This window comes from Hoplias malabaricus, chromosome 11, assembly GCF_029633855.1.
Source record: "Hoplias malabaricus isolate fHopMal1 chromosome 11, fHopMal1.hap1, whole genome shotgun sequence".
In the NCBI taxonomy this organism is placed as follows: Eukaryota; Metazoa; Chordata; class Actinopteri; order Characiformes; family Erythrinidae; genus Hoplias; species Hoplias malabaricus.
In genome coordinates this window covers 23738625-23763418 of record NC_089810.1, presented here as the reverse complement: position 1 = coordinate 23763418, position 24794 = coordinate 23738625, and the positions used below count along the sequence as shown (strand labels likewise).

General features: G+C 43.6%; 1 non-coding gene across 1 annotated transcript; it reads right to left on the bottom strand.

Annotated features, from left to right (window-relative positions):
- Nucleotides 1-23059: 23059 nt before the first annotated feature.
- LOC136710147 (U6 spliceosomal RNA) lies at nt 23060-23166 on the bottom strand. Its single transcript, XR_010804587.1, has one exon. It is a non-coding gene; the product is annotated as a U6 spliceosomal RNA (small nuclear RNA).
- Nucleotides 23167-24794: the final 1628 nt, after the last annotated feature.

Genomic DNA, 24794 nt, shown 5'->3' with positions numbered 1-24794 from the left:
CAAGGCAGTAGCATGAGTCTTGAGCCCATGCTTGAAGAAGGTAAAGGACTCTGGTTGGGGGTTTTTACGAGAGCATCATGTGAGCAGAAACAAGTGAAGGGAACACAGAGGTGAAGCAACATGAGTGACCTTTGGAAAGTTGAAAAACAATATTGATGCTAGGGTTGGGCGGTGTAATGATAATATTGTATATTTACAGTACGATATTTAAATACGGTATTTAAAAATGTGGACCGTATCTCAAAATAAGGGCGGTATTTATGATGTATGTGTCATGTGTCAAATTTCTGTTCTGTCTCTTTAAAAGTCGGCTAAAATGATCATGTGCATTTAACAGAGCCACAGGGAGGGGGTGCTGTGGGAGCTCAATGAACTGCTGATGTCAGTCTGAAAATGGGTGTAGAAAAGCACAAGCCCAGGAGCCCACCGCAGTTGTAGTTTAGCACTGAGTTTGGGTTAAAAGAGAGAGGAATTAAGCTGTAAACAGACAAAATTCTCCGAAAAATCCTTCACTTGACTTAGTGCTCAGGTATCAGGCTTTATCCTCTAAATATGTGTTTTGAGCTTCAGTTTGCTGAAAAATCTGCTGTGGTGTGCTAAACCACAAGTGCCTGTTAGCACCAGCTGTGCTTCTAAACAGTGTACACCGTCTTATTTTCCTTATTTTCGAACTTTTCTTTTCCTTCATCACCAGTTGCTGAAATTTGCTCTCTCAGAAACAGGTTTTAATCATCAACACGTGTGTCGCGATTTGTTCAGCTAAATTCACTTGACTTTGTGCTCACAGATATAAGGCTCAGTGCAGCCTGACAGAGCACCCCTTCCCGAAAGTAATACTGTATACCGCAATAATATTTTGAGACGGTATGACAGTATGAAAAATGTGGATACTGTCCATCCCGGAATTGATGCTACGTTCAGAAGGCGGCTAGCAAGGAGCATGGTGCTGTAGTGAGGATTTGAGATCACAAGGGAATGAACAAGCACATGAGTGGTCTCCATACTTCTCTAAGTTGGACTAAAGTTTATGGCATGTTGTTTACAGCTGGATTCCCTTAAACTGTGTTGAAGTTAAATCTTCTGAAAGACATTAATATACTGAAGCTCTACTGCTGGCCTTTATATATATATATATATTTCCCTTGCAAGTATATTGTCACTCTCAGAACAAAACCTTCTACCTCCAAAACACTACTGGACAGAAGAATGAAAGAGACATTCTTAAAGTAGACATATTATCCCCCTTTTCTAGAAGTGAACAAAGTTCTAGGGTTTGTGACAAGCTTTGGTAAAATACTACAAGGCATAAACAGTACAGCAACATTCTCCCATTGTCTAAACAGCTCTGTTCAGAACAGTTAATTTTGTTCTTGTTTCCTCTGTCCTTGTTTTCTCCCTGTTTAATCAATACTTTAATTTCTCCATACTCATTTTGGTTTTTCTGTGTTTAACCTCACCTTTGTGCTCTCACACAAACGTGGGTCCTTGGAGTGATTATAGAGACTCAGACGAGGAGGTGGGACAAGTCTTGACTGGCTACACATTGTGTTATATGCAGCACTAAATCAGAACTTCTCTGGTCCATCTGTCATGAATTTTGACACACTGTGAAAAGCAAGGGGTTGTTCCAGAAAGAAGGATTTCTCAGTATACCCTCAGATAACTTAAGCCTCAAGTCAAATTTGTCTGATAGAAAAGCTGAGGAACATTCACAGTCCTTCAATCTGGACCTAAGTTATTCAGCTAACTCATAACTAGGGATGCATTGATCCAACTATTAAAAATTTTGATACGATATATAAACGTATCGGTCGATACCTAATACCGATCCAACACTACAAACTGCATACATCACCATGTACCTCAAGAGTAACATAACATTACTTTACTAAGTTTGTAAAACTAAACATAACAAACTAACACATAGAAATAAATTGCGCAGGACCTTTGCACAGCATTAACATTCCAAGTCATATGTCCTCATATACGTTAAAATAAATACAAATTTATCCCGCAAAATATAAATAATTAGCTTCATTTTGTCAAACAAACAGACAGCAAACAAATGATTAAATATTTATTTTAAACAGTCATTAAAATAAAATTTAGCAGCTGAACCTGAGAAGAAACAAGTAACTTGGTCACACTGGAAAGGTTCTCTGTATGTGTGAGCAAGCCAGAGAGTGAGACAGAGAATGTGTGTAGAAGCGCTGAGAGCTGGTCATGTGACTGCAGCTCTGTACTGGTGGAAGCATTTCTGAAATCTTCCACCAGAGCCAGATGCTTTGTACACGTTGTTGTCATGTGAATTACCGACCATAGTCACAGGATCAGAAGTGGCAGGGTTGGCCGCTTTCACAGGAACGGCACGGGTCACCGCCTTCACAGGACCAGGAGCGGCGGATGCTGTCTTCACAGGAACAGGATTGGCGGATGCCGCTATCTCTGGAACAGAGATACATCATCCGCCACGTCATCAAGTTTACCTGTATATGTTGTTTTATATTAAAAGCCCTCTGTTTTTCATACAGATTGGCCTAAACTAATTTTAAATAATCAATAGCTGATCCTAACATTGAATCGGTACATCCCTACTCATAACTCCTTCTTTCTGGAACATAAGTTTTGAATTGATTGAGTACAACAGTGAAGATATTCAGGTTGGAGTGAGGTCTTAACCAAAAAAATTCCCATACAAGAGTATGCTTTCTCTCTCTATCTCTCCTGTTCTCCTTATCACATATCCAGTTCTTTGTTTTCCTCAGGAAATGGATGACTTCAGGCTGGTGAAGGACTATATTGACGTCAGCTCACACATTCAGACTTTTGTGCAAGTTCCCCAACCCTCTTCTATAGCTCCTCTTTCAGGCCTTTTATTAATGACTTTCATTTACAGAGGAGACCTTGGTGCTTTCACATCCTACCTGTTCATCTTCTTTAACTCAGCTGCCCTCTGCGAGGTGTTGTTTCTGCGGCCTTTGCGATTCACTCAGAGTTGGTGCTGTTACAGAAACAGGTTTGAAAAAATGCCCTGCCCATGTGTCAAGAAAGTCAAGCATGCTGGAGAACATTAAATACACAAGACCTTATGCTGCAAGGATTCTTTCATTTGCTTCTTTGAGAAGGTTACACAATTGCTTATTCAGTATATACACCTTACACGGCCGGCGCGGTGCAGGAGCCTGCTTACGCACCATTTCTTCTCAAATGGCATTAATAAGCAATTCATGTCATTTTACTGCAGCAACGTCCTTTACTCTCCTGCAAAGGCCTCAGACTAGATTGGAAGATTGCTGTGAGGATTTTATTGCATTCAGCCACAAACGCTTTAGTGAGATCAGGTACTGACGTTGGAAGATTAGCTCTGCACACTGCAACTCATACCATAGATACAAAAGGTGCTACATTTTCCAAATTAGTAAATGTCAAATGAATTGCTTTACTGTCCAAAGCCTGGCTTTATAACACTCTATTTCATGCTTAGTATTGAGCATGGAGACAGAATCCCATTGTTGTAAGGTTTAGTGTCCCATTTCTCTTTATGTATTTCAATGGAGATTATACAAAACATGTTTTTAACATTTGAAAATCGATGTCCAGACTGGGTGCACATTAATGAAAATGTATGTCTACAAATGTGTGGACATACTGTATATTAATATGTCAGCACCAGACCTTATACTCAAGTCTGTATCAGAAGAAATCTTGTATATTTTTTGTTGATATTTTGTTCATTCATTCATTCACTGTCTGTAACCGCTTATCCAGTTCAGGGTCGCGGTGGGTCTGGGGCCTACCCGGAATCATTGGGCACAAGGCAGGAACACACCCTGGAGGGGGCGCCAGTCCTCCACAGTGTAACACACATTCACTCATACCTATGGACACTTAGTCGCCAATCCACCTACTAAAGTGTGTTTTCGGCCCCGGAGGAGACCCACGCAGACACGGTGAGAACACACCAAACTCCTCAAAGACAGTCACCCGGAGCAGAACCCACAACCTCTGGGAGCTGAGTGACTGCAACACTACCTGCTGCGCCACCGTGCCGCCCCCTGATGCTTTATTGAGGTTGCATAATTTGAAAGTCCTTTTTTAAAACTATTTATTGAAATTTCATAGGGAATGAACCATCAATGTTTAATTTAGCATTGTTAGTTAATGGAGGGGACAAGAGGGACAGAAACAGATTCTGGTACACTCTCAGACGAACTGTAAAGATACCATATTCTATATTAACTTTAGCTTTTTTATGTTGTGTTGATTGCATATGCCCAATTTCATCTCCAGGACTTATATTATGTTTGTTTTATTGTACACATCTATAATGAAGATATATTCACCTCTCTTTCTGGAGAAGAGGATGTAATGTGTCTTTAGGGAACACAGTTTGACTTAAAACCATGTTTATACCTTTGAAAGTTGCATTAACACTGTTTGTACATTTAGTGAAAATAATGTACTGTACTGTTCTTTTTTTCTAAGAGTGTAGCATTTTGGCAGAGAACTATGAGCAAACTGCCATTCAACCATTCATTCATTCATTCATTCAATCATCTGTCTTATGTAAACTCTAAACCTGTTGAGGGTCATGGCGGGTCCAGGGCCTATCCAGAATGATTGAGTGCCAGCAAGAAGCACGCCCTGGACAGGGCACCAGCCCATTATAATGCATCCCAAACTCACCCAGTCTCTCACACTCACACCTGTGGACAATTTCAGACCCTCACCCAGTCACTTCCACACTTTCACCTGTGGACAGTCTCACCCAGCCAATCCACTTGACAACATGTGTTTTGGGATTGTGTGAAGAAACTGGAGACTCGGAACTCAGTGACCTGAGGAAAGGGCCAAACCCAGGACCCCAAGACTGGCAGTAACACAACATGTGGGGCAACCGTCCACTCAGCAACCTCATAGTAACTCTCAGGCTGAGTTTTTAATTCTGCTCTCTATGTGTTTCCTTATCCATAACTTGCATGGATGTTTAGAATTGTTGTCTTTCTGCATGGGTTTCACAACGTCCAGCTTCATCTCAGGGATTCTGTTTGACCCCTATAGCTGAGAATAGCTGAGAATTTCTTTAGTGATGACAAGTCCTGACCTGATGCAATGTATCACTCCTATAGCATCACACTCTCAGGATGATTAAGAGCACTCGTGTCCAACATGTTGTTTGGTGTTCTTCACCCATGGCAATATCCCTGACACTGCTCTCTCAAGCCCCCTATACTGAGGTGAAACTGACAAAATGGACTGTATAATGTTTTATTCAGGAATTATGCATATTTTCCTCTTTACTTCATTACCCTCCTGCCTAACGTCCCTTCACATGCTCAGAAATACAGATTTCCATTCACAGACAAAAACTGATCCAGCCACTTTCAGCCACATTTTCCTTGCCTTATTTCAGGACATTAGCATTTGATTTAAATTCTCTGCACAGCTGGCTTGAATTCTGGGGAATAAAAATCAGTTCTAATGCAGCTGTTATTTTTTGTACAGCATTAAAAATTTTCTCACAGACATTTTATGGTTTCTAAGCAGAAATGCATCACGATTTGAAAATACACAGAAGAGTATTGTGGCATCTGTCACAGTCCCCACACACTGGTCACACAGCATCAAGGGTGTGGCCATTACCCCAGTAAGAGAATCAGTTTTTTTTTTATTTTGTTGTGCAGTATAACTGATATTGTGTTTAGTTTGTTGTGATATTTTGAGTATAACTATGCTGATTTTGGGTGAGATTTTAAATTCTACTATCATCATAACTTTTTTGGTTTTGGGTTTTATGCTAAAACCCGAGGATGGCTTTTTTCAGTAGGTCTCAGTATTTCCCTTTAGTAAAAATATTATTAATCCACAGGTTTTGAGAACCAAAAAGAAGAATTCTTATACAAGAAATTAAATTAAAAAAGGAGTTGACGCTTATTATACTGAGAGTTTTAAAATCAGGTTATTTAAGAGAATGAATGCATATTTACCTGTTTATTTTGTATAACTGCTTATCCAATTCAGGGTAGTGGGGGGTCTGGAATCACTTGGCACAAGGTAGGAACACACCCTGGAGGGGGCGCCAGTCCTTCACAGGTCAACACACACACACTTTTGAGTCACTAATCCACCTACCAACGTGTGTGTTTTTGCCTGTTCTATGAAGAGCATTATTACTCATAAGAGAAGTTGACCTGGCTTACTTTGATGTGAAACCCATTGTATAGGGTTATCAGTTTTGAATTACTCACTCTTGTTACATCAGGCATAGATCATAGCTTGATTTCCTGTTTAATGCAGATGTTGACTGCAAGTGTTTAGCTTGAAAAATTCTGTTCACTGCTGAAGGCATGTTTAATCATCTTTCCCACCAAATAACTCCTAAATTCTCTCAGACTTGCTCTACTCACTACTGCAGCTTGCAGAAAAGAACTTTTTGATTTGAGAGAAATTATATTTTGAGTTGAGAAGATATCTAATAAGTGTCCAATACCAATATCACACTAAGTTTTTTTTATAAGTAAGGTTATCTTCTGTTGAAACAGGGACACAGAAAAATCAATTTCATGCACAACATGCAAAGCTCATGTGCCCTGGTACTTTCAAGCCATGAACAAGAGCCGCTCTAATTTTGTAGCAAATTACAACATAATTTTAACCTATTGTTCACAGTATGTTGCTGTGTTTTGCTATGCATTTCCATTACAGTATATATATCAGTTCCTGTTAAATTGTAATTTGTATGTAATAATAATTCTCCCTCCTATTATGCATTTTTATTAGTATGTTTTAATGCTGTTTGAATCATGTTCTACTAATCATTTATTTCAATATGATTATCCAGTTCAGGGTCATGGTGGGTGAAGAGCCTACCCAGGATCATTGGACGCAAGGTGGAACACACCCTGGAGAGGGCACCAGTCCTTGACAGGGCGACACACACACACACACACACACACTTTTGAGTCACTAGTCGACCTACCTATGTGTGTTTTTGGACCGTGGGAGGAAATTGGAGCACCCGGAAGAAACCCACAAGGACACATGGAGGACACACCATATTCTTCACAGACAGTCACCCGGAGCGGGATTCGAACCCCCAACCTCCAGGTCCCTGGAGCTGTGTGACTGCGATACAACCTACCACAGTGCCCATTTTAATTTAAGTTATTTTGGTATTCTCAGATTTTTAGTCATTTTCAGTGACCGCAGTGTAGGGAAAGTGCTATATAAATAAACTTGCCTTGCATTAGAAGCATGTATCCCAGAATTCCCTGCAATACTTGAAGGGAAATATTAAATATTAAAGGCATAGTTTCAAATCAGAAAATGTTAACACGGAACATATGTTTCATAAATGAAAGTATAATATGTAATTTAAATTTAAATACAATAGGAACGATTGAAAAGTGAGATAGTAAACAGAAGGTGAGGTTGTGTCTCTGTTCGCTGGAAAAATATCTGCTGTGGTGTGCTAAATCACAAGTGCCTATTAGCTAGGGTGCCCAGACGTCCTCTTTTACCCGGACATGTCCTTTTTTTTAGACTTAAAAAAATGTCCGGGTGGAATTACACAAATGTCCGGGATTTTGTTTTTCTAGAGCTTACATAGAACTTCGAGAAGCGTTTTGTTCACAAACTAGTCCCGCCCTCCCCTACTCCGTTTGGTTCACTTGAGTGAGAAGGGGGCGTGGTGAAGTAGCCTAAAATCTTCTGATTACACGGTCTGACGATAGAGCTACCATTATTGGTCGATAAGCTTCTCTGTAAACATTTAATTGGTCAGTCTCCACGTCAGTAGTCCTTGTTTACGTCAGGCAAAGCTCATGTACCCACCCTCATCTCGAGCAGCTATGCCGAAACGTAAATGTAAGTTCTCGGATGAATTAAAAAATAAATTCACATGTTTTGTGTAGCAAATAAAAGTGTAAAGGACCTAAAAGCACCCATCGGTTCAGCTAAGCATACAATGGCTGTGAGGGGCGAGAGATCATCAACCAGCCCCCCCGAACCCCCCCACTCAATAAGACGTGTCCTTTTTCACTTGTTTTCAAACTTTTCTGTTCCTCCAGCACACGTCACTGAAATTTGCTCTCTCAGAAATACTTTTTTTTATAGCCAACACGTGTGTCTATGTGTGTCTACGTCTACTGTGCTGAGCAGAACCTCCCAGTGCCGAAAACCCTTCATTCAAACCACACTCACAAGAGGTTCATGCATGCCCTACCCCACGGTAATACTGTATACTGTGATAATACTTTCTTTGAACCTGGCAATTTTGAAGAAACTTTTCTAGTTTTTTTTTTTTTTTTTTTTTACATGATGTTGGCCTACCTTGGTTGATTTGCTAAGCAGCTGTTGAAGAGAACATGTCAAAAAGTGGTGTAAATTATTCCACCTATTGTCACTCCCTGGCCCTGTCCTGTCTGTTGTTTCCACCATGTGCTCCTGTCCCTGTGATGGCGGCGAACTACACTGCTCCTCTTCCTGCGATAGGAGAGTGCCCAGGACTGGCAAAAGTCTGAGGTGAGATCCGAGAAGCCAGCCTAGGCACTCCCCAATTGTTGTTTTTGTTCCTCTGTCAGTCCCAGTCTTGGTCCCAGTTTCTGTCCATGTCCCTGTACCTGTGTCTGCTTTTGTCTCTGTCTCAGTCCCTGTCACCATGTTTGTTTCAGTCCCAGTGAACGTCCTGGTCCCTGTTCCCCTGCCAAGTCCTGTCCAGTCCCCATTTCAGTCCAGTGGTTCGTCTTCTCCTGGTTTCCCTTTGTCAGTCTTGTGTTTCATCTGCTCCTGTGTTGTCTCCAGTCCAGTTCCTGTTTCAACCCTCTGTCTTGTCTCGAGTCCAGTGCCCTGTCTAGTCCCAATATTCAGACTCAGTCCCGTCACCTGTCTCTGCTCCTGTCCTGTCTCGTGTCCAGTCTCTGTCTGGTTCTGTCCTATCACCAGTTCAATCTAGTTCCAGTCCGGTGTCTTGCCATCTGTTTCCAGTCCAGTTCAGTCTCCTGTCTCTGTTCCCGTTTTGTCCCCAGTTCAGTCTTCTGTCCTCACTCAGGTTTTATCACCCATCTCTAGTCCTGTCTTGTCCCAAGTCCTGTCTCCTGTTCCCTTTCATCAGTCGCCTGTCCAGTGTCTTGTTCAGTCTCCTGTTTCCGGTCCTGTTCAAGTCCCCAGCTCCATTTCCTGTGTCTGTTCCTGTCTTGTCCTGAGTCCTGTTGATTTGTTGTTCCGTCAGTCTTGTCTTGTTTTCATTGCCCCTCTCCTGCGCCAGCTCCTGGGGGGTCTAGGTTTACGCGCCCCGGGAGTTGCGCATTTAGGAGGGGGAATCTGTCACACCCTGGCCCTGTCCTGTCTGTTGCTTCCACCATGTGCTCGCATAGCACATGGCTCTTTGTTGATGTTGTTGTCTCCTTCCTAGTCCTGCCTTAGTTCCTCCTTTGTCAGTGTCTCATTTGTAATCCTGCCCCCTCGTTATCAGTCCCAGGTGTTCCTTGTCAGTGCTTTGTATATATAACCCCTGTGTTTGCTGTGTTTCCTTGTTGGTTCTTGTGTGTGTAGATGTGTTTCTTTGTCTGTTGTCTTACACTGTGGGAGTTCAAATGAGAACGCTGAGGCGAGGTTGATTTTTAACCCAAAAATCCCGAGGAGGGAAAACTTTATTAATCCTTGCCGCGAAAAGAATCATCTCTCAAAAAAAACACTAGCCGACTCCTCGGCCACTCATGAACATGAACCGAGTCCTCTATTCAGTCCGATGTCTAGGGTTAACGGAACGGTCTCCCTAATACAGCGTCTGTGTGTGAATATTGTTCATAAGTGTTCAGTAGTCCCTACACAGGCCCCCCCAGTATTCATCAACACAGACATGTTCAGACGACGAGGGGGGCGTGACACCCGGCCGAAACGGCCCTTGCGGTGAGGAACAGAGGGTGCAGGACCACCAGGAGGTGTGGGTGCAGTGGGAACAATAGCATTGGGAGGGCGCCCGCGACGTGCAGGTCGTGCGTGTATCACAGGCTCATTCAAGTCCAGGTGAGCAGGCTTAAGACGGTCCACGGAGATCCGCTCGCGTGTACCTCCTAAGTCTACAATGAAAAACTTGTCCCCTGGGGCGATCACTCGGAATGGACCATCGTAGACCGGACGAAGAGGGGTGCGGTGAGCGTCATGGCGGACAAAAACATAGTTTGCCTTGTGCAGAGTACGAGGGACCTGTGAATGCTGCAGGCCGTGCTGAGAGGTGGGCAGGGGAACAAAAGTCCTCGAGAACTCCTGAAGGGCAGGACGCTGCTGACTGGCCGACCACCGTGACTGTTGGGAGGAATTCGCCAGGGACCCGCAGCACTTGGCCGTACACCAGCTCTGCTGAGGATGCTTGGAGGTCCTCCTTAGGTGCAGCACGAAGACCCAGCATAACCCATGGAAGTTTGTCTAACCAATTGTCACCTTTCAGGCTGGCCCGGAGAGCAGCCTTCATGGAACGATGGAAACGTTCGCACAACCCATTAGCCTGAGGGTGGTACGCAGTTGTGTGGTGGATTCGCACACCAAGATCCCTAGCTAGACAGTGCCAGATTGCGGATGTGAACTGCGAGCCCCGGTCCGAAGAAATGTCGGATGGAACCCCGAAACGTGCAACCCACGTGCCAAGGAAAGCCCTGGCAACCTCCGTTGATGTTGTCAATGACAACGGAACGGCCTCTGGCCACCTTGTTGCCCGGTCGACCATAGTGAGGAGATGTGTAAAACCCCGAGACGGCGGAAGGGGCCCCACCAGGTCCACATGCACGTGATCAAAACGCCGCTCAGGAACAGGGAAAACTGCTAAGGGGGCTTTGATGTGCTGATGCACCTTAGCTCACTGACAGGCCACACAAGTGTTTGCCCAGTAACGCACATCCTTCTTGAGGCCACGCCAGACAAACTTGGCTGCCACCAGTCTTTGCAAAGCCTTAGTACCAGGATGAGAAAGGCCGTGTATGGCGTCAAAAACCTGTCTACGCCATCCAGTAGGAACAACGGGTCTGGGCTGGCCCGTGGAGGTGTCGTGGAGGTTTGTGGTCAACAAAAGCCGTGAACAGGCGGCCCTCCAAGAGAAAACGGAAATGACGCACGGCCAGATAAAGGGCAAGGAGCTCGCGGTCGAAAGCACTATACTTGCGCTCATTTGGACGAAGTTGCCGACTGAAGAAAGCCAGCAGTTGCCAAGCACCATTGACCCACTGCTCGTGCACAGCCCCTATTGCATAATCCGATGCGTCGGTGGTGATTGCAATAGGTGCGTTCGGAATCGGGTGTGCCAGCATGGTAGCTTTTGCTAGCGCGCATTTGGAGGCATTGAATGCCTGAGCCCTCTCATCGGTCCAGTCCACCAGGTGCTTGGCAGGTTTACCCTTAAGCGCTTTGTAAAGGGGACGCATGACACTGGCTGCTCGTGGGATAAATCGATGATAAAAGTTTATCATGCCCAGGAACTCTTGCAAAGCTTTGATGGTGAGGGGACGGGCCAAACCTTGGATTGCTTCCACTTTGGCAGGAAGCGGAACAGCACCAGTGCTGGAGATGTGATGACCGAGGAAGTCAATGGTGGTCGAGCCAAACTGGCACTTCGCAGGGTTGATAATAAGGCCATGCTGGCTGAGGCGCTCGAATAAAACTCTGAGGTGCTGTGAATGTTCCGACCTGCAGGTGCTGGCAACCAATATGTCATCCAGGTACACAAACAAAAAGGGGAGGTCACGCAGTACACTGTCCATGAGACGTTGGAAGGTTTGACCTGCATTTTTGAGACCAAAAGGCATGCGAAGAAATTCGAACAGGCCAAATGGGGTGGTTACAGCAGTCTTCGGAACATCTGCAGGGTGCACAGGAACCTGGTGGTATCCGCGGACCAAATCCACTTTAGAAAAAATGACTGTACCAGCTAAACGAGCAGAAAAGTCTTGTATGTGTGGGATCGGGTAATGGTCTGGGGTAGTGGCGTCGTTAAGGCGACGGTAATCACCGCACGGCCGCCATCCACCACCTGGTTTCTGGACCATATGCAGAGGAGAGGCCCACGGGCTGTTGGACCGTCGCACAATGCCAAGGCGTTCCATGGTGTTGAACTCGGCTTCAGCAATGGAGAGCTTTGCCGGATCTAAACGTCTGGGCCTTGCATACACGGGTGGGCCTGTGGTGGTGATGTGGTGCTCCACCCCATGTTTGCTTGCCAGAGCTGTGAACGTGGGCTCTGTGAGACTCGGAAAACTGGCCAGGATCTTCGCAAACTCGTCAGAGGGGGAGAGTGTGCTGGACAACTTGAAAGAGCCAGAGTGACTGAGGGAACATGGGAGTGAACTGAATGTTTCTGGGTCGACGAGGCGCCTGTTCTTCACATCGACAAGCAGATTATTAGCGCACAAGAAATCCGCGCCCAGAAGCGGTGTGGAAACTTTGGCCAGGATAAAATCCCAATTAAACCGCTGCCCATTAAAACACAAAGGCACTGACCGTCTGCCATAGGTGAGGATAGGACTGCCATTGGCTGCTTCCAGCGGTGGGCCTACGCCACGGGACTCCACATCCAATTTTGAAGCGGGCAGTACACTAACCTGGGCTCCCGTGTCACACAGAAAACGGCGACCCGAATCAGCGTCTGTAAGGAAAAGCAGGCTGCTGGAACGGCCGGCACCTGTAGCCGCTAACAGGCGCCGGCCCGGTCGTTTCCCTTGAAGTTGCACGGTGAGCGGCATTTCTTGGCCTTGTCTCCGAAACGCGCATGGTAGAAACAGAGAGTAGTAGTGGGCTGGGGTGCTGTCGGACGCGTAGCGGCGTGACACTGTTGTCTGGCCGAGACTATTTTGTCAGCCTCTCTAGCCAGAGCCCGAGGCTCCACAATGCTGGAGTTTGCCAGCGCCGCATGAACCTCTCCAGGCAGCTGTTGTAGAAAAAGTTCTCTAAAAAGAAAACATGGTTCGTGCTCACCCAGAAGCGACAGCATGTGATCCATGAGCTCTGACGGTTTGGAATCGCCCAACCCCGGTAATGAGAGAAGCTGGCGGGCACGTTCGGCGTCAGACAGTTCAAAAGTTTGCGAGAGCAGTGCTTTTAATCCGGCATATTTGTCGAGATCTGGGGGGTTTTGCAGAAAGTTAATTACCCTGGAAGCTGTGCTGCTGTTCAGCGCTGCGACCACGTAATAGTATTTTGTCTCGTCGTCCGTGATTCTCCTAATGGCGAACTGAGCCTCAGCTTGAACGAACCAAATGGCGGCGTGTTCTTCCCAAAACTCCGGTAATTTCAGGGCTACGGCGTTCATGGCCATGTTTGGAGGCTTTGAAATCGTTCAAAGTGCCGTCGGGGTCACCAGTGTGGGAGTTCAAATGAGAACGCTGAGGCGAGGTTGATTTTTAACCCAAAAATCCCGAGGAGGAAAACTTTATTAATCCTTGCCGCGAAAAGAATCATCTCTCTAAAAAAACACTAGCCGACTCCTCGGCCACTCATGAACCTGAACCGAGTCCTCTATTCAGTCCGATGTCTAGGGTTAACGGAACGGTCTCCCTAATACAGCGTCTGTGTGTGAATATTGTTCATAAGCGTTCAGTAGTCCCTACAACACATTACCACCAGTTCACAGTTTTTTTATGTTCCTGTCCTAGTTATGTTCCACTGAGTTCTAGTTTGTTTTCTTGCCTCCCTGCTCGTGTTTGTTTTCTGTTTGTTGTGTTTGCCTTGGTTTTGTTTAAATAAAGATTCCTTGCATGTACGTCCACCTCCTCATCCTCCTTCAACTGTGACACCTATAGAGTACAATTGGTCTTGGACTGAATGATGGTTTTGTCCAGATCTGTGACTAATTTGTAATATAACAGTGGAAATAAGCTCTAATCTTAATTTTTAATCATAAAGTGCTATTTTTTCAGAAAGTCATAGGAAAAAGCACAGTTAATACAGTGATCCATTCACGCCACTAATCAAACTGATTGTTTATCTGGTGCAGCCAGTTTACTAGAGAGAGCAAGAGGGACGTGAGAGTGAGGAGAGCATGGCTTGCTTCATAATAAGTAAAGTTGATCCAGAAAACAAACATTTAAAGATGAACACAATGGGCAGTTTCTTGTCATAATTCCTGCAGCCGGTAGAAAACCAGCGTGTCATACATAAATGTTCTAAAAACAGAGCATTTATCCAGAACAGCAGCGTGAACCGTGACTATGAGACAAAGCAAAAATCCTCAGCAAAAATTGCTAGCAGAAATAATATACTTACTGTATCATATGGCTCTGTCACTGAGAGTACCAATAAACCCCTTAACTTCGACAAACATGAATGCACAAATCATCTGAGTTCACAAAACTCAACTTGAGTTGGTGTTGAATGGCTAGTAAAATGGCTAGTTCGAGTCCCGCACTGGGTGACTGTCTGTGAGGAGTTTGATCTGTTCTGCCCGCGGACCCTCGGTCCAAAAACACACATTGGTAGGTGGATTGGTGACTCAAAAGTGTTCGTAGGTATGAGTGAATGTGTGAGTGTGTGTTGCCCTGTGAAGGACTGGCGCCCCCTCAAGGGTGTGTTCCTGCCTTGCGCCCAATGATTCCTGGTAGGCTCTGGACCCACTTGATAAACGGTTAATGATAATGAATTAATGAATAAGTAAATGCAGAGAAAAATGGAAAAAATGTGATGAATTATTCTTAAAGATTCGTACGATAACTGAAGAAGGTGTCCTGTATATTATTATTATTATTTTTTATCTGAACAGAGTGACAAAGCTCTAAAGAAATTCAATGCACCATTCTCCCTCTCTGTTGCTCACCAAACATCTCTGCACGAGTGAGTGCATGGCCTTCAGAGGAGGAAGTATTTTATCAGTGTAGAGGGCTGACAGGGGGTTTTAATTGACAAGGCTTGGGCGTTTCAGCCCCAGTGGAGCACAGACAATAAACACAATAAAGACAGAGTGAGCCATAAAGAAAGGCCTTGTTTCCTTTGATCATTCTATTCCCTGGGTGTGTCACCAAGGCGGCCACAATAACACGAACACACACACACACGCATGCACACACACACACACACACACACACACACACAAATTTACCTTATACCTGCGTCAGTTCCTTGAGAAGTTTAGACTGGTAAGGAGAATTCAATGGTTTTCTTGACATCTAAAGCTTATTAAAACAGACATGACAGATAAGAAAGGTGCTGAAACATCACCTCCAGAGTGGTCCACTTCCCCCAGCATACATTAGCATGGGTTATGCAGATGAACCCATGCTTCTCGACCCAATAAGGACAGGCAGGAAATAATGCAGCTGGGGTGATGTGGACAAGGTCAGCTTCTTTTGGCCAATGCAAGCGTGTCTTTCTGTGTGACTGTGGGCGGGTGGAGTGTGTGGGAGTACGTTATTCAACTGACGGATGAAAAGTGAAAATACGTTGACTGTAGCTATTGTGGAGAACTCCAAGGACACGGACGGAACGGCCTTTGAGAGAACACACACCATCCTTGCTTTTCAATGTGTTATTTTATTTTCATCAGCAGAAAAGCGCGTGAAGAATTTGACACGGACAGAGCATCGTGCTCTCATGAAGGTTTGATAACTGCAAAAGAGAGGGGCTTCATAAAAAAAGCATTCCGCCATGTTCGTGCTCTCCGAAAAGAACGTTAAGTTTTCCGTGTCCTTCTCCGAAGACCAAAAAAAAAAAAAACCCCACCGCACATACCTCTCACTCCTCCGAGCCAAAACACACCTCTTTCCCTCTCTAAAAACAGCAAGCGTTCAATAACAACACACTTTTTTTTCCTAGCGCTTTTTTTCCTTCCCCCAAAAAAACAAGCCTACCCACACTCGTCCAAGTGCTCTTTCTCTCTTTCAAACGCCTGCTAACACCTATCCCTTCTCTTCCACCCGAATCTAACGCACACCTACACGTTCTCATAGCACCTTCTGGAAAACATTCGGAGCCGTCTTCTCCTCCTCCTCCAATTCGACCCCATTATTTCACGGCCTGCCTCTTCATGTTTGACACCAAGACGGCGGAAAAGCGAAAGAAAAAGCAGCACCTTCTCAATTGTCTGTTCTTTAAACTGACAGGAAGTGGAAAGATACTACACACACACACACACACACACATGCAAAGATGCACTAAGAGCCAAGATAACAACAGAAGGATCGACGCCATTAATATTTTACTAATATGACAGTAGAGCATGATGTGAAGGCATCAGTTTTAATAAGGGCAGGCAGAAGCATGTGTTCAGAACAAAGCAGGGTTGAGGGAGAGATGAAGAGAGAGGCTTAGGCTGCGGGTGTTTGTACAGGCTGTGGAGGAATATGGTCCTCAGTCTGCTAAGGATTACAGAAACAACTATACTCCATGAGGTTGTCAGCCATGGTCTCTGACCCCAAACTGGGAGTTTTGCAGTGACCAGCCAGTTTCAAAATGTGTTTTTATTAATTTTTCCCCTATATTGACTCAAAAAGGTTAATGTTGCTATCAACCTGTTGACATCAGTGGTCACACAATTTCTCTCATCACACTCATAAAGACTGGACACAGATTGACTGACTATAAGCTACAAATGCATGAACAAAACTTCACTAGCTGAATAGTCAGCGGTATTATCTGTAAGCGCTTATCCAGTTCAGGGTCGCGGTGGGTCCAGAGTCTACCTGGAATCATTGGGCGCAAGGCGGGAACACACCCTGGAGGGAGCACCAGTCCTTCACAGGGCAACACAGACATACACACATTCACTCACACCTACGGACACTTTTGAGTCGCCAATCCACCTACCAACGTGTGTTTTTGGACCGTAGGAGTAATCCGGAGCACCCGGAGAAAACCCACACGGACATGGGGAGAACACACCAATTCCTCACAGACAGTCACCCGGAGCGGGAATCGAACCCACAACCTGCAGGCCCCTGGAGCTGTGTGACTGCAACACTACCTGCTGCCCCATTATTATTCATTCATTGTCTGTAACCACATATCCTATATAAATAAATAAATAAATAAGAAAACATTTGTTCAGTTCCTGACAGTTGAAGCCTAATATTTTCTGTTCACAACAAACTACAAACCTGAAGCACTGTATTAAAATAACATTCAAGCAACACATTTAAACGATTACAAGATTACTTTTTAACAGTGATATTTTTAACCTAAAGCAAGCTCAACGTTTTATCAACCAGATGTTATAAATGCTTGATAAATGGATATGGCATCACTTGGAACCAAACATTTGTAGATATGCATTTCATATAAGGTCCTGGCATATAAAGAGTGCTGTATGTAATATAATACACAGCTTCATTTCCCACTCTCTATAGTTCTGGCCTTAATAATCCAGGGATTTGACATTGTTTCATGTAAAGTTAAATTTAAACTTAATTACCTTAACAACTTTCAATGCATTTCTGTTTGAAGCTCTAATAAAATACTGTGCTGTATACACATAAAGGCGTGCAAAGTGAAGTGTATCCCAGCTCTGGTCTCAGCTCGGACCCCTTGAACACTTTAACAATGTACAACAACATCACCCAAATGCACATTTAAATGAAGGGTTTAGGGTTTAGGGCAAGAATTTGGATAGAGATAAGTCTGCGGACTACACTGCAGTAGCACTGACGTGTTAGTGGTGTGTTTTTGTGTGATGTGCTACTAAGTGTGGACCAGACACAGCAGTGCTGAGTTTTTAAACCCTACACACACCTACCTTATTGGTCCACCTTGCCCATCACTGCACCCTTGAACTGCGCGTCACCCAACAGATGATTAAACTGAAATTCAGCCTGATCTTTCAGGGTATTGGCAGAAACCACATCTGGGTTAAAATAGGCTTAAATCACATAGCATACATCTGGATTTTCAAAGCTTGTAACTAAGATAGCCCAGTGATTCAAAGCAGCCTGCAACATTAGTGCAAATACTGCTCCATATCCAAATTCTGGAGGAATTATTCTCCTCTAAGTTGGTAGCGGGCTGTGTATGTGCACCATGAAAGCAGAGAAAAACAGCTTAAACCCAGAGAGCCAGATGTGCTGAGCCTTTTGTGTCTAAACAGACTAAAATGTCTAGAGTTAGCCTAAATGCACAATTCCTGAGCTGTGTGTGTGTGTGTGTGTGTGTTCCTGAGATGTGCTGCTCTTCCTCATGTGTACGCTTTAGATGGAAAGCTGCACATAACATGGGAGGATCACGGAAAGAAATTGGTCTAAATATTAGAAATGCAGCTGCTGGAAGTTACATATTCTGCTGGATTTAGTGAAATTTGAGTAAGTGTATCCCACAATACAGACAGCATTTACACAGATCAGCCATAACATTATGACTACCTCCTTTTTTCTACAATGTCACCCTGATGACCCACAAAAACAGTGCAACATCACATGAGCTACCGTCCCTGATTGTACGTCTAAAAAGTGGACCACCGACGTAGACGTCTAACAGACTGGACAGTGATTAGACAAAGTGTTTAAAAATTCCAGCAGCACTGCTGTTTCTGATCCATGCATAGCGAGTGAGTGTAGATACAAAGAGGTGGTGTTAATGTTGTGGATATGAAAGAACAAACCATGGCACAAAGTAGTCCCAAAATTCCATGCTCCTGATTCACATTCCTCAACAAAATAAATGAGGTAAAAGTAGAGAACCCTCTGAATGTGTCAGCAGCAATATGTCAGGTAAAAAAGTAAAGGCTTTAAAAGCTTTTAAAAGTCATTGTTAAGCACTTCAGCCGCTCTCTGTGCCACTTTCCCACTACAGTCTCTCTCTCTCTCTCTCTCTCTCTCTCTCTCTCTCTCTTTCTCTGTCACTCTTCAGGTGTGAAATGGAGAAAACGGAGAGACCAGACAGGAACAGCACACAGTTGAGGAGAGCAACACCAGGCTTAAATTAGACTGCGTTCATCCTCGAAATGTCAGAGCCCAGAGTGGTGGGTCTGCCACATCCTTGCTTCCACTGGACCTGCTCCAATCTCCCCCCACCCCCTTAAACCTCTCTGAGCAGCAGCAGTCTAATTAGAACAAAGACTCTGTTCCCCCAGACCACCACTCAGAACTCACACTGACCTGCAACACTGATCAGGACACTGCTGTGCTCCTTCAGTCACAATACGATGCCAGAGTCACACACACTCACACACACACACACACACACACACACACACACACACACACACACACAAACAAACAGAGAGCCAAAATCCTGTCTCTGTGTCTTGAAATATGTCTTCACCTTCACATTTAATAAAAGAAGACAAATCACTGCACTGTGAGTGTGTAAACAGGTGTAAACAGATCTGCACAATGTGATATATTCCTTGAACACACACACACACACACACACACACACACTCACACACACACAATACCATTAACTTACTGGTTCATTCATTCATCCTGATCAGTGGTGCCGTGGTAGGTTCAAAGTCTACAACTTGGTACAATGCTGGAAAAAATACTGGACAAGGTGCCAGTACTTCATGGGGCATAACACACTAACCTGGTCACTCACCCACTCACAGCTGTGGACACTCACCCAGTTACTTACACACTCAGTCACTGAGTCTCACACATACACACACACACACACACACACACACAGAGAGAGAGGGAGAGAGAGAGAGAGAGAGAGAGAGAGAGAGAGAGAGAGAGAGAGAGAGAGAGAGAGAGAGAGAGACTTACTTGAGGCAGAGATTAAACACAAGATACTAGTATCCTGGAGCTATGTTCCATATTAATCACTGCCAAATTAATCATAATATCTGGACACTCACTATTTTGAAAAGGACAAGAACATGAAAAAATAACGTTACTGTAACTCCAGTTATATGCTAAGGTTTTCTTCATTAGTTGAATTTCTGAGTGGAAACAGTACACACCCTTTACACAGAATAGTTGTTAAAGAAATAATTGTTATATTAAATGTTATATTATAATAAATGTTAAATTCTCCTATTTGTATGCACTCTCCTGCAACTCACTGGACGCATCAAATTAGGATAATCTGATACATCTTTCTCCAACAAGAGAGCATCCAGTAGCATCCAGGTATGCAGATGCAAAGGAATTCATATATCGTTCTCCAGATAAAAACGTATGGTGTCTCCATTTTTGAGGTGTTCACACTGTGTGAACATTTCATGACAAATGGACCAATAGAAATGATCCATAATTAATTGGAATAAAACCTATTTACATTCACTTCCATTTAAAGTTGAGAAGGTTTTTTCCTATTATTTTTGGAGACACGTTTTTCATCGGAGAGCGGCCCTGCAGGAAAGACTGCCACAACCAGACACTTATAGAGAAACACAGGCAGAGACACATTCAGATTATACAAAGACAAATGCATGCACTCACTCATACACATAGGGGCTGACACACACACAGCCCTTTTCTGTATGAAATGATGGCAGAAGAGCATTAAAGAGTCACGCTTCTTGCATCCCTCCACTGCTCCCGTCAGTGTAGAGGTCACCGGCGATACGTCTTCATCTGTAGGCTGGGGTGGGGGCACAATTCCCCCTGGAGCCGGAGATGTAAGAGCACTGTCACCGAATGAGGGTCACACCACACCACAAAATAAAGAGGAAAATACCCCTAATCCATCAGAAGCCACCTTGTATACAAAGAGAGGGAGGGAAAGGAGAGGGAGAGAGGTGCAGAGAGTATTAGGTAAGAACTGATGAGGCCAATAGCAGGGAAAGCATATCAAAGCGGTACAATACTAGACTTGTGTAGTATTCAAGGTTATTTCATATGCACCATGCGATGTGTCACAAAAGAGCTCTGCTGTCCCGCTTTGACGGTGGTCTTTTTAATGAGCTGTGACTATTCCATTGTGATCACACATTATTCACGTCCCTCTCAGAGATGAATAGCTGTAAAACGCTTTTGTAGTTCCAAATCAGATTCAACAGCATGGACAGTCACCTACTGAAACATCTACAGCAATGGTACAAGAGGCATGAAGTTCTCTTTTATATACAGTGCAGCACAAACATCAGAGACCACCATTCTTTTATTGGGTTTCTAGTCAAAACAGCCATTAAGTATTTATTGGTCATTCATTTTTATAACCGCTTCATCCTGTTCAGGGTCATGGAGTAGAGGTCTGTGTGGGACTCATTTTTTAAACCTGCAACCGCCCACTCCCTCCAAAAATCAGCAACATTTGTCCCACTCTCGCCTGCAGCTGAGAGGTTAATGCCTGCTTCCTCCTGTGTAGTCCTGCATATTTAAAAAATAAAAATCTTCTCAAATAATATAGTACACCTGCCCTAAAGGGTCTGGGGTGAACAAACATCATGGACTTTGAATTCCCTTGCAAATGTTGCATGGAGTTGTGAGCTTGTGAGCATGGGTGAGTGAGTGTGTGGTGTTTGTAGAAGTGGAGTTTACAAAGTACAGACTCAGAATTGTGCTTCTGCTGCAAACTAACTCCAATAACTAAAAGCTCCAGTACACACCTTAACATCTGCTCTGCTGCAGTTCATGCACTCTTGGTTTGTTGGACGGTTGAGCTGCTGAAATGTATACACTACGTAATATCTGCAGACTATAGCCAAATTGTGTTTAAAATTAGGCTAAATATAGCATAGTGTAACCACGGCTCAATCCCAAACTCATTTGTGATATTGCAGCCTGTCCCTTCTTCTTTTTCGTTTTCTAATTAGCAGCTTGTTGACAACTCCATAATGTTCAGGCCCACGGTGTTGGGTTGTTTTCTCACGGTGGAGAAATGGACACAAACACCTGTGGTTTTGATCAGATCTGAAGCGAGAGTGGAGCTTTTTATTGTCCTGTGTCTCAAAGATGAAAGCTTTAAGTGCTGTTTATCTGACGCTGAGTGTCTTAGAGCTCTGTCAGCTTTTGCATGGGTGTTAGATGTCCCTCTGCACCTTGCACCTTGAAAGGGGAAATCTACTCAGCCTACTAAGGTGTTTTTTTATACAGGAATCTCATGAAAATATCTGTCAGAATATTGTAATAAATTTTCACTGTGCTTTAGGGGAGTAAGGTGTTGTTATTTTTAATAGATCAGTTATCAGCACATGAACTTTGTGATGTTCATGATGCATTATTAACAAAAAATAAATTCACAGTCAAAAAAAAAAAGATATTTAATAGCTCTAACCCTGAAAGCATCTGAAAAAAGCCTTTTAAAAGAGATTATGCAAACTTAGCTGGAAAATAAAGCAGTGGGTCAGTCCATAAAGACAAAAGCCAATGACTCCATTAACAGGGTGGCGTCAGCTGGGGAAGGCAGGAAAAGAAAGAAGGGAAACAGATGAATAAAAGGAGATGTGATATATTACAGCGTTCTAGGGCTGGGAGAAGGAAGCTGGTTGAGAATGTGTGTCTCCCAGGGAGAAGTGAGTCTTGGTCTGTATTGACATAGAGGAGAGTGCAGTTTTCCTTCCAAATTGAAATTCAATTCTAATCTGCCTGAGAATTATTTGCTTTGCTCTGTATTGTACAGCTCCTTTCCCGGGGAGTGGAGGACCGTACCTTTACCAGCACACTTCTCTTTGATCGCTCGGCGCCTGTAGCATAACAAAGCCAGGTAATGACCCTATTGGAAGAACATAATTAGTGCTCAACACGCAGATCCAGAATCAGACGAGCAAGGAATGTTGTTTTGCCTTGTCTGCTTTGGATGGTTCAACATTCAACATACTGGCTGTCAGTGCTGGAGTATTAGAGGTAAAATCAGTTTAAAGCTTTTCAAATTGATTCATTTTATTTCAGGAGGGGTAATAAAATTATTACCAGAGATTATCAGTGATTTTAGTCCTGTCGGAATACACCACACTCACATGAAAACAAAATAGGAAACATGCTTTAATTGGCATTTAACAGCAGTGCAAAACAACACAACCTCTCAGTGCTAAGCAGCTGTTGGGAATTATAGGTTACTTGTTCATGGACACCTCAGCCATGGATGTTGAGGGAGAAGTAAGTGCTACTCCTTCACTTCTATCCCCATTTTTCTTCTGCTTGTAGTGAATGAATGGGCAGCCATTTGATTCTAAGCCCACTTCTCAACCTTTAAGCTGTCTGCTCTCCAAAATATGAAACACCTCACAGATTTGCATGTCATACTTTCACAGGGCCATGTTAACCTTCTCTGTATCGATCCAATTTTATACTTTTTATACATGCTGAAGTAGAAGTAACCCCAGGCTACCTTAATATAATCCCTTGTAAATGGGCCAGTGAGTCTGTCCTGTTTTTTTAATTCCTCCAAATATGAAGATGCTCAAGAATGCATTTAGCAAAAATCAGGGGCATATGTGACTGGGCATTTCAGTGACTTACAAACTCACATCAGTTAATATGTTGGCATGGGGAGAATACACCACACTCATCACAAAGCACTGGCAAGTGTTGTGTGCGCCAGACCTGGGCCAACTGTCATAAGCCTGGCTATGGTTATAGTTATAGTTATGGTTAAGATTATGGCACGAGTTGTGTGGGCCAAATGTTGCTTTAGCCCAAATTTGGTCTACGATACACTTGGTCACATCTGGTCAGTAAAAGGTGGATCTGTGGCTGTGTTGAGGCAGCCAGACTTATCCTGAGGCCCCATCCACAGGGATCCATATATTTTTAAAAACAGAGATTTTCCTACATTTTACCTAAAGTGCTAGAAAACTAACCAACTCGAGTGAATAAAAACGTACAGGCAAGTTAAACATCCATGTACAAACTACAGTCATTAATTCCCCTCAAACATGCCGTTTCACCTTAAAAGACACTTAGCCTCAGAATGTAAACAGTCAGTACAGCGATTGCCCACAATCATAGATGTTTAATTAAATAGTGCATTATATATTTCACATATAAAACATCATTTATATGTATTCACCTAGTGCTGTATGCATTGTAGTTTTATGACTTATTCATTAATTTATTCATCCATTGCCTGTAACCACTTATCCAGTTCGGTGCGTCTGGAGCCTACCTGGAATCACTGGGCGCAAGGCTTTATGTGATTCACTATATAGGGAGTGAGGAGCTATTTGAATTTCAGCCAGAGATAGACCCGCTGTGTGATGTTAGTGTTTCAGAAATGCTGCCCCCGCCCCACATCCCCCCGAAACCCCTCTAGCTAAATCAGTCTATAGCAACAGACTGATTTCCAAAGCAAAGACAAGCTTTATTTTCTAGAGTGAGTAACTTGAAACACGCATAAACATGAGTTAGCCTTTTCTTGCTGTCCTTTACAGTACTTGCAAAGGCGGTTTATTTATTTAGGCGATTTATTTAGGTAGGCTGACGATATCCATGTTCCATATCCATATCTTCTTGTCAAAACATGACAAATCACGATGTAACCAAAAAGGGTTGTGTCTCTTTACAGTTATGCTTGAAGAAGAAATTAGCAAAATATCAGAGCTGTCAGCAGAGTGTACACAAGCATGATGTTCTGCTCATACACAGTTCAAATCAGGTAGCGACAGGGGTCCTATCTTTTAGGAACATGGCCACCATCTTGAAAGCCACCATATTGGATCAAGGGCAAGTTTTTTCCCAATGGGAAGGTGGTTATATAGTATAATCAAAGATATAACAGCATATCCTGTGAATTTTGACTCACCCTGTACACGCATTGAAGTCATACAATTACTTTATACATTTTTCTCTGTCTGTGCTTTATGTAGTACACACACTTCAACAGCTGTGTGACTGACTGTGATAAAGAACAGCACACACACACACACACACACACACACACACACTAGTTTGTCCTGATTTGCACCTTGTTTTCCTTATGCTTACAGTAGCAATTCCATCAAA